This window comes from Pelecanus crispus, chromosome W (assembly GCF_030463565.1).
Source record: "Pelecanus crispus isolate bPelCri1 chromosome W, bPelCri1.pri, whole genome shotgun sequence".
NCBI classification, from domain to species: Eukaryota; Metazoa; Chordata; class Aves; order Pelecaniformes; family Pelecanidae; genus Pelecanus; species Pelecanus crispus.
In genome coordinates, this window is record NC_134675.1 from 6,185,180 (window position 1) to 6,195,849 (window position 10,670).

Below are 10,670 nucleotides of genomic sequence, written 5' to 3' on the forward strand. Positions count from 1 at the left end.
AAGCACTTCTTCCTAGTATAGTAAGAGAAATAACAAGCCTGGCCTACACAAAATGTGTTTCTTTTGGTTTACAAAGGACTAACGTCACTTGCATAACTACATTTCTATTTGGTCATTGTGAGTGAGCAGAGACTATTTGATGCAATGCATCCATTCAGAGACATAAATATACAGAAGATATTTATTGAGCTTAAGTTATTGTTATTTATTACAGTTCAGTAATGAGTCTCCTTATTTATTAACGTTTCTTTTCAAAGTTGCCAAACTAGAAGGTGCTTGGAAGATACAGAGAGACAATTAAGTTGGGAACAACGTTCCATGCTTTTGACTGAAAGTGTTAACTTGAATGCAAAAAAATCACTTACTTTACCTTTTTTTCTTTTAAACAAAATCCTGATTATGTTCACAAAATGTAGTGCCAAAGTCTGCAGCCCTTCCTCCTGTTCCCTAATACTTTTGAAAATTACTGCAGTCATACATGTGCAGGAGCAGCAATGGCTCTGCACGAGTGAGGGTCGCAGGACTTGGCTCAACATTAGCAGTTTGTTATAAAAACTGATTCTAGTCATATTTTAAATGTAGCCACATTTTTTTCTCACACTTTTTGCCAGCTGACCTCATATAACTATTGACAAATGGAAAATAATCACATTTAGCCTTATAATTTATTGTTATATTTATTTAAGCTTTTCCTTTTGTATTTCCGTATAGAAGAGGTTAAATTCCTCTTGCTAGTTAGCCCTGGATTTAATATAGCCTGCAGGTAAACAATTGTGTTAAATAACCAAAATGTTTTGTATAATTTGCTGAAAAATTACAGGATCATACCCACACAGCAGAACAGTCTGAGTTTCCTTAGGAGGAGGGAGGTTGTACAGCAAAGGCATTCATACCTGACCACTAACACAAGCTCTTGTTCTGGAGACTTTTTTCCCTAAAGAGCAGCAGTGCAAGTCACTAGACATACCTGACAACCAGTGAAGCATCAACTCCCACAAAAACAACAGGAAGAAAAAAAATCCCTACTGAAAAACAAAAAACAATGGTTGATCTGACCTTTTATCTCATGCATGCAATGGCTCTCCATACTCATTTTTTCCCTGGGCCCCTCGGGGCATCACAGAAGAAGGGTCTAGTCGTCAAAAAAAGTCCAGAACAGGCATAGGAAGACGTATCAGGTGTATGAAATGTAATTCAGCCCCGATCTTCGCTGCTTTCCTGGGCTGACGGAGGGCAGCCTCGGAGCCCACCCACAGGGTCCATGCTCGCACTGCCACGGGGACACCTTACCCTCCACAGTGGGCAGGGGTGGTACAGCTGATGCCACTGCCAGCATTGGCATGATTTGGGCAGTAAAGGCCTGCTAAGCTGAGGGTCAGCTGTGCTGCTGGGCAGTTAGTTGGGTGCAGCACTCAGAGGTCTGTTTCGCTGGCCCTGGTATGGTCCCAGTTGTTGAAAACTTGCCCTACAGCATTTTCTGTGCAGCTTGAAAAGACTGCAACCAAAGCAAATTACTATGTTCAAAATACAAAAGGGTAAAGTTTGTGATTTTTTAAAAATTTTTTTAGACCTTAGTGAAAACAGGAGTGTGCTTCTCTGGAGTTTTTTACTTCATCTGTGATTTACGTCTGTCATTTGTGTTAATCAAAGTTCTCTACAGACTTTATTTTTGTACAATTTTATAACTTTTTACAAAATAAAACTAATTTCTATTGTTAGCTGGTTGTTACTTGTGCTTCTTCCCCTGTGTACCACTTCCAAGTTACAGTATCACCTGGTTCCCAACCCGCATGGGGCAATGCTCAAGAAACAGCAAGTCCTTTACACAGTGGAGCTTTCCTCTTCCATCTCACCCTGGTCTTTAATGTAGATCTCTGTAGCTTCTTAGCAGAACATAACTGTCGTGGTTTAGCCCCAGCCAGCAACTAAGCACCACGCAGCCGCTCGCTCACTCCCCCTGCCCCGGTGGGATGGGGGAGAGAATTGGAGGAGTAAGAGTGAGAAACACTCCTGGGTTGAAATAAGAACAGTTTAATAATTGAAATAAAGTAAAACAGTAATGCTAATACTAACAATAAAATAATGATAATATACAAAGCAAGTGATGCACAATGCAATTGCTCACCACCCGCCGACCGATACCCAGACAGTTCCTGAGCAGCAATCGCTGCTCCCCAGCCAACCCCCCAGTTTCTATACTGAGCATGACGTCATATGGTATGGAATAGCCCTTTGGGCAGTTTGGATCAACTATTCTGGCTGTGCCCCCTCCCAGTTTCTTGTGTACCTGGCAAAGCATGGGAAGCTGAAAAGTCCTTGACTAGTTTAAGCAGTACATAGCAACAACTAAACCATCAGTGTGTTATCAGCATTCTTCTCCTACTAAATCCAAAACACAGCACTGTGCCAGCTACTAGGAAGAAAATTAACTCTATTCCAGCCGAAACCAGGACAGTATCCACCCCTTATTCTATACCATTTACGTCATGCACAGGGCTTCCCATCTCCAATGTGTTCTAATTAATCACCACCAGTTTCCCTATCCTGATATATACACACAGATGTCATTCCCTTCTTCTATGTGCCATCCCTCTAAAATGTCCATTGAGTTCATTTAGTCCATGACTTTGGGTTCCATCTGTCATCACAGTCTTTCAGAGCAGGAGAGGTGGTGTGCAGTGTTGGATTGTTGCATGCTGAAGACAGTTCTCATTCCAACACGGTTTCATCAAAGTTCATTTTCATTAAGCTGGGCAATTCTTACTGTAATACCATTGATGTGGCATATAGCAACCATAACATACAGTATTATATACCTAACATTAACATACTCTATTATTATATTAACATTATTACTATATTAACATACATTTTAGAGATAACATACAGTACTATATAGCAATTAACATCATAGAATTCAGTTTACTGACTATTTTCACCCAAGATCAGATTCCCTTGAGGTACACATTGGACTTCCCCATCCATTCACATCACCCACCAAGTGCACCCAGGTCCTTGAGCAAAAGCAATCCCACGAATGGGCCTGCCTTTGCCAGAGGGCGGGAAGTAACCCAGACTGTCTTCCCCAGCATATTTTTCATGTGCACTACAGGGACTTTATCTCCTTCTACAGTACCTAAGAGTCTTGACTGGGCAGGGCCAGCTCGACTGGCAGATCCCCTGGTGTTGACTAACCAGGTGGCTTTTGCTAAATGTGTATCCCAATGTTTAAATGTCCCACCACCCATTGCTCTCAGGGTAGTCTTTAAGAGTCCAATGTATCGCTCGATTGTCCCAGAGGCTGGTGCATGGTAAGGGATGTGATATACCCACTCAATGCCGTGCTCTTTGGCCCAGGTGTCTATGAGGTTGTTTCGGAAATGAGTCCCGTTGTCTGACTCGTTTCTTTCTGGGGTGCCATGTCGCCACAGGACTTGCTTTTCAAGGCCCAGGATGGTGTTCCGGGCAGTGGCATGGGGCACGGGATATGTTTCCAGCCATCCGGTGGTTGCTTCCACCATGGTGAGCACATAGCGCTTGCCTTGGCGGGTTTGTGGGAGCGTGATGTAATCAATCTGCCAGGTCTCCCCATATTTATATTTTAGCCATCGTTCACTATACCCAAGGGGCTTGAACCACTTGGCTTGCTTGATTGCAGCGCATGTTTCACACTCATGAATAACCTGTGCAATACTGTCCATAGTTAAGTCCACCCCTCGATCATGACCCCATCTATATGTTGCATCCCTTCCTCGATGGCCTGAGGCGTCATGGGCCCACCGAGCTATAAATAATTCACCCTTATGTTGCCAGTCCAGATCCACCTGAGCCACTTCAGTCATAGAATCACAGAATCATAGAATTGTTTAGGTTGGAAAAGAGCTTTCAGTCCAGATCTTTCAGAAAAGATAATTCAGTCCAACCATTAACCTAACACTACCAAGTCTACTCTAAACCAATCAAGGGTAGACTAGACTAAACCAGACTAGACTAATCTTAGCAGCCTGATCCACCTGCTGGTTGTTTTGATGTTCTTCAGTGGCCCGACTCTTAGGTACATGAGCATCTACGTGACGAACTTTTACAACCAGGTTCTCTACCCGGGCAGCAATATCTTGCCACAATGCGGCAGCCCAGATGGGTTTGCCTCTGTGCTGCCAGTAGCTCTGCTTCCATTGCTGCAGCCACCCCCACAGGGCATTTGCCACCATCCATGAGTCAGTACAGAGATAAAGGACTGGCCACTTTTCTCGTTCAGCAATATCTAAAGCCAGCTGGATGGCTTTCACCTCTGCAAACTGACTCGACTCCCCTTCTCCTTCAGCAGTTTCTGCCACTTGTCGTATAGGAATCCATAGAGCAGCTTTCCACCTCCGATGCTTTCCCACAAGACGACAGGACCCATCAGTGAATACGACATATTGCTTCTCATTTTCTGGCAATTTATTATACAGTGGGGCCTCTTCAGCATGTGTCACCGCCCCCTCTGGCGATATTCCAAAATTTTTGCATTCTGGCCAGTCCATGATCACTTCCAAGATTCCTGGGCAACTGGGGTTTCCTATTCGAGCCTGTTGTGTGATTAGTGCAACCCACTTACTCCACGTAGCATCAGTTGCATGATGTGTAGAGGGGACCCTCCCTTTGAACATCCAGCCCAGCACCGGCAGTCGGGGTGCCAGCAGGAGCTGTGCTTCAGTACCAACCACTTCTGAAGCAGCTCGAACCCCTTCATATGCTGCCAATATCTCTTTCTCAGTTGGAGTATAGCGGGCTTCGGATCCTCTGTATCCCCGACTCCAAAACCCTAGGGGTCGACCTCGAGTTTCCCCTGGTGCTTTCTGCCAGAGGCTCCAGGTAGGGCCATGCTCCCCGGCTGCGGTGTAGAGCACATTTTTAATATTCTGCCCTGCCCGGACTGGCCCAAGGGCTACTGCATGAACTATCTCACGTTTAATTTGTTCAAAGGCTTGTTGTTGCTCAGGGCCCCATTTGAAATCATGCTTCTTCCAGGTCACTTGATAGAGGGGGCTTATGATCTGGCTGTAATTTGGAATATGCATTCTCCAAAAACCCACAACGCCTAAGAAAGCTTGTGTTTCCTTTTTACTAGTTGGTGGGGACATAGCTGTTATTTTGTTGAGTACATCCATTGGGATCTGACGACGTCCATCTTGCCATTTTATTCCTAAATATTGGATCTCCTGTGGAAAGTCGCTCGACCTTACTTTGGTTTTTGGCAAAACCGGCCTTCAGAAGGATTTGGACTATTTTCTTTCCCTTCTCAAAAACTTCTTCTGCTGTGTTGCCCCACACAATGATGTCATCAATGTACTGCAGATGTTCTGGAGCTTCACCCTGTTCCAGTGCCGTCTGGATCAGTCCATGGCAAATGGTGGGGCTGTGCTTCCACCCCTGGGGCAGTCGGTTCCAGGTGTACTGAACACCCCTCCAGGTAAAAGCAAACTGGGGCCTGTACTCTGCTGTCCACGAGATGGAGAAAAATGCATTAGCGATGTCAATTGTGGCATACCACTTGGCTGCCTTTGACTCCAGTTCGTATTGAAGTTCTAGCATGTCTGGCATGGCAGCACTCAGTGGCGGTGTAACTTCGTTCAGGCCACGATAGTCCACTGTTAGTCTCCACTCCCCATTAGACTTTCGCACTGGCCATATGGGACTGTTAAAGGGTGAGCGAGTCTTGCTGATCACTCCCTGGCTCTCCAGTCGACGAATCAGGTTATGGATGGAAATCAGGGAGTCTCCATTGGTGCGATATTGCTGCCTGTGCACTGCTGTGGTAGCGATTCGCACCTGTTGTTCCTCAACCTTCAGCAACCCCACAATAAAAGGGTCCTCCGAGACACCAGGCAAGGTGGGCAGCTGTTTAATTTCCTCCATCTCCAAGGCAGCTATACCAAAAGCCCACCGGTACCCTTTTGTGTCCTTGAAATACCCTCTCCTGAGGTAGTCTATGCCAAGGATGCACGGAGCATCTGGGCCCCTCACAATGGGGTGCTTTTGCCACTCATTCCCAGTTAGGCTCACTTCAGCCTCCAGTACAGTGAGCTGTTGGGATCCCCCTGTCACTCCAGAAATACAGATGGGTTCTGCCCCTCTATAGCTTGATGGCATTAGGGCACACTGTGCACCGGTGTCCACTAGGGCCTTCTACTCCTGTGGGTCTGATGTGCCAGGCCATCGAATCCACACAGTCCAGTAAACCCGGTTGTCCCTTTCCTCCACCTGGCTGGATGCAGGGCCCCTCTAACACTGGTCATAGTATTCATTGCTCACTTCCTGTAAATCATAGAATCATAGAATCGTTTAGGTTGGAAAAGACCTTTAAGATCATCCAGTCCAACCATTAACCTACACTACCAAGTCTACTCTAAGCCAATCAAGGGTAGACAAGACTAAACCTTGTCCCAGAGTGCCACATCTACCCGTTTTTTTAAACACTTCCAGGGATGGGGACTCCACCACCTCTCTGGGCAGCCTGTTCCAATGCTTGACTACCCTTGCCGTGAAGAAATTTTTCCTAATATCCAACCTAAACCTCCCCTGGCGCAGCTTAAGCCCATTTCCTCTCGTCCTATCACTAACTACATGGCAGAAGAGACCAACAGCCACCTCACTACAACCTCCTTTCAGGGAGTTGTAGAGAGCAATAAGATCTCCCCTCAGCCTCCTCTTCTCCAGACTAAACAACCCCAGTTCCCTCAGCTGCTCCTCATAAGGCCTGTGCTCCAGGCCCTTCACCAGTCTTGTTGCCCGTTTCTGAACATGCTCCAGCACCTCAATGACTTTCTTGTATTGAGGGGCCCAAAACTGGACACAGTATTCCAGGTGTGGCCTCACCAGTGCCAAGTACAGGGGGACAATCACCTCCCTGCTCCTGCTGGCCACACTATTCCTGATACAAGCCAGGATGCTGTTGGCCTTCTTGGCCACCTGGGCACACTGCTGGCTCATGTTCAGCCGGCTGTCAGCCAACACCCCCAGGTCCGTTTCGGCCAGGCAGCTTTCCAGCCACTCTTCCCCAAGCCTGTAGCGTTGCATGGGGTTGTTGTGACCCAAGTGCAGGGCCCGGCACTTGGCCTTGTTGAACCTCATACAGTTGGCCTCGACCCATCGGTCCAGCCTGTCCAGGTCCCTCTGCAGGGCCATCCTACCCTCCAGCAGATCGACACTCCCACCCACTTTGGTGTCATCTGCAAACTTACTGAGGGCACACTCAATCCCCTCATCCAGATCATTGATAAAGATATTAAACAAGGCTGGCCCCAAAACAGAGCCCTGGGGAACACCACTCGTGACCGGCCACCAACTGGACTTAACTCCATTCACCAATACTCTCTGGGCTCGGCCACCCAACCAGTTTTTTACCCAGCGAAGAGTACGCCGATCCAAGCCTTGAGCTGCCAGCTTCCCAGGGAGAATGCTATGGGAGACGGTGTCAAAGGATTTGCTGAAATCGAGGTAGATGACATCCACAGCCTTTCCTTCATCCACCAGGTGGGTCACCAGGTCTTAAAAGGAGATCAGGTTGGTCAAGCAGGACCTGCCTTTAATAAACCCATGCTGGCTGGGCCTGATCCCCTGGTTGACCTGCACATGCCTGTTGAGCACACTCAAGATGAACCGCTCCATAATCTTTCCTGTCACCGAGGTCAGGCTGACAGGCCTGTAGTTCCCCGGATCCTCCTTCCGGCCCTTCTTGTAGATGGGCGTCACGTTGGCAATCCTCCAGTCACCAGGGACCTCCCCTGTTAACCAGGACTGCTGATAGATGATGGAGAGTGGCTTGGCAAGCTCCTCTGCCAGCTCCCTCAATACTCTCAAGTGGATCCCATCTGGCCCCATAGACTTGTGAGTGTCCAGGTGGCATAGCAGGTCATTAACTGCTTCCTCCTGGACTATGAGGGCTCCATACTGCTCCCCATCCCTATCTTCCAGCTCAGGGGCCTGAGTACCCTGGGGATGACTGGTCTGGCTGTTAAACACAGAGGCAAAGAAGGCGTTAAGTACCTCAGCCTTTTCCTTGTCCTCGGTGACAATGTTCCCCCCTACATCCAGCAAAGGATGGAGAACCTCCTTGGCTCTCCTTTTATTGCTAATGTACTTGTAGAAGCATTTTTTATTATCTTTTACAGCATTGGCCAGATTGAGTTCTAGCTGGGCTTTTGCCTTTCTAATTTCCTCCCTGCAGGACCTAACAAGATCCCTGTACTCTTCCTGAGTTGCCCGCCCCTTCTTCCAAAGGCGGTAGACTCTCCTTTTTTCTCTAAGTCCCCGCAAAAGCTCCCTGTTCAGCCAGGCTGGTCGTTTTCCCCGACAGTTGGTCTTACGGCACACGGGGACAGCCCGCTCCTGCACCCTTAAGACTTCCTTCTTGAAAAAGGCCCAGCCTTCCTGGGCCCCTTTGCCCTTCAGGACTGCCTCCCAAGGGACTTTTAACCAATGAACTGAACAGGCCAAAGTCTGCCCTTGAGAAGTCCATCGTAACAGTTTTGCTGCCCCTCCGCTTGGCATCACCCAGAATCGAGAAATCTATCATATCATGGTCGCTAAGCCCAAGACAGCCTACGACCTCGACATTTCCCACAAGCCCTTCTCTGTTTGTAAACAGCAGGTCAAGCGAGACACCTCCCCTGGTAGGCTCACTTACCAGCTGCGTCAGGAAGTTATCCTCCACACACTTTAGGAACTTCCGAGACTGTTGCCTCTCTGCTGTGTTGTATTTCCAGCAGATGTCCAGCAAGTTGAAGTCGCCCACGAGAACAAGGGCTAGTGATTGCGAGACTTCTGCCAGCTGCTTATAGAATGCCTCATCTACCTCTACATCCTGGTTGGGTGGTCTATAGCAGACTCCCAACAGGACATCCGCCTTGCTGGCCTTCCCCCTTATCCTTACCCATAAGCACTCGACCTTATCATCACCACTGTCGAGCTCTATACAGTCAAAACACTCCCTAACATACAGAGCCACCCCACCACCTCTCCTTCCCTGCCTATCCCTTCTGAAGAGCTTAAAGCCCTCCAGTGCAGCACTCCAGTCATGAGAGTCGTCCCACCATGTTTCTGTGATGGCGACTATGTCATAGCCATCCTGCTGCACAAGGGCTTCCAGCTCCTCCTGTTTGTTGCCCATGCTACGTGCATTGGTGTACATGCACTTGAGCTGGACTATTGATTTCACCCCCAATGTTGCCATGCTGCCCCTGGGCTCTACACTAGCGGGCCCGTTTATATCCCCTTCCCCTTCCCCCTTCAAACCTAGTTTAAAGCCCTCTCGATGAGTTCCGCCAACTCATGGGCAAGAATCCTTTTCCCCTTTGGAGACAGCTGATCTCCATCAGCCGCCAGCAGGCCTGGTGCCATGTAAACCTCCCCATGATCGAAAAAACCAAAATTCCACTGATGGCACCAGCCTCTGAGCCACCTGTTAATCAGGTGAGTTTTCCCGTTCCTTTCAGCATTCTTCCCTGCCACTGATGGGATTGAGGAAAACACTACCTGCGCTCCCGATCCTGCGACCAATCGCCCCAGTGCCCTGAAGTCCCTCTTCATTGCTTTAGGACTTCTCTCTGTAATCTCATCACTGCCCACCTGTACAACCAGCAACGGGTAATAATCGGAGGGCCTCACGAGGTCAGGTAGTTTCCTAGTAACATCCCTAACCCGGGCCCCAGGGAGGCAGCAGACTTCCCTGTGGGATGGGTCAGGCGGCAGATCGGGCCCTCAGTTCCCCGCAGGAGGGAATCACCCACCACAATTACCCTCCTTTTTTTCTTAACAGGGGCAGTCATAATCCATGGGGGTGACTGACTGGCCCTCAGCAACCCCCTGGCTGGACCTTCACCTCCCTCCCTGCTTGCCTGGCCCTCAAATTCCAGAGCCCCATATCTGTTGTGTAAGGGCAGATGGGAAGGTGAAGGAGGGCAGGAGGGGATTCGCTGCCTCCCCGGGCAGGGACTTGTTTCCATTCCCCCCTGTCTCTTGGATCCCCTCCTTCTGCTTGCCGGCAAGAGGGCAGGGGATCCTCTGCTCCTTGTGGGGCCTCCGCCTGCTGCCCTGGCCCCAGAGACGGCAGGGTGCGGCTCCACCAGTCTATCTCCCTCTCACTCTCCCTGATACTCCTCAGCCTTTCCACCTCCTCCTTCAGCTCTGCCACCAGGCTGAGGAGATCATCTACCTGGTCACACTGAAGACATCTGCTGTCTCCGCTGCCCTCCGGTACAAGCGACAGGCTCAGGCACTCCCTGCAGCCAGACCTGGACGGCTGCATGTTTGTGCGGGAGCTCCGTCTGGGACGCCGCATTCCTTCTGGCAGAGGCTTTTGGGTGGGTGGTGACCATAGCTGCCAGGTATTCTCCTGGGCGGACGATGACCACTGCCTGAGTTTCCCTTTGGAACTAGGAGCGGGGTCACTCGGCCCTCCCCACGCGCCCTGCTCGCGCGAACTGCCGCGCCATGCCCTACTGACGTGCCACGTCCTGTTCGCCGCGCTCCTGGTCGCTCGCGCTCCCTGGGGGCTGCATTTATAGGTGGGGGTTTGGCCGCCGTCACTCCTGGCCCCGCCCACGCTGCGTCAGAGCTGCCGCACATCAGCAGCTCGCCCTTTCCCGCTCTTCCCCGCTCTAGGAAGGGGGCTGGGGTGCCCGCTC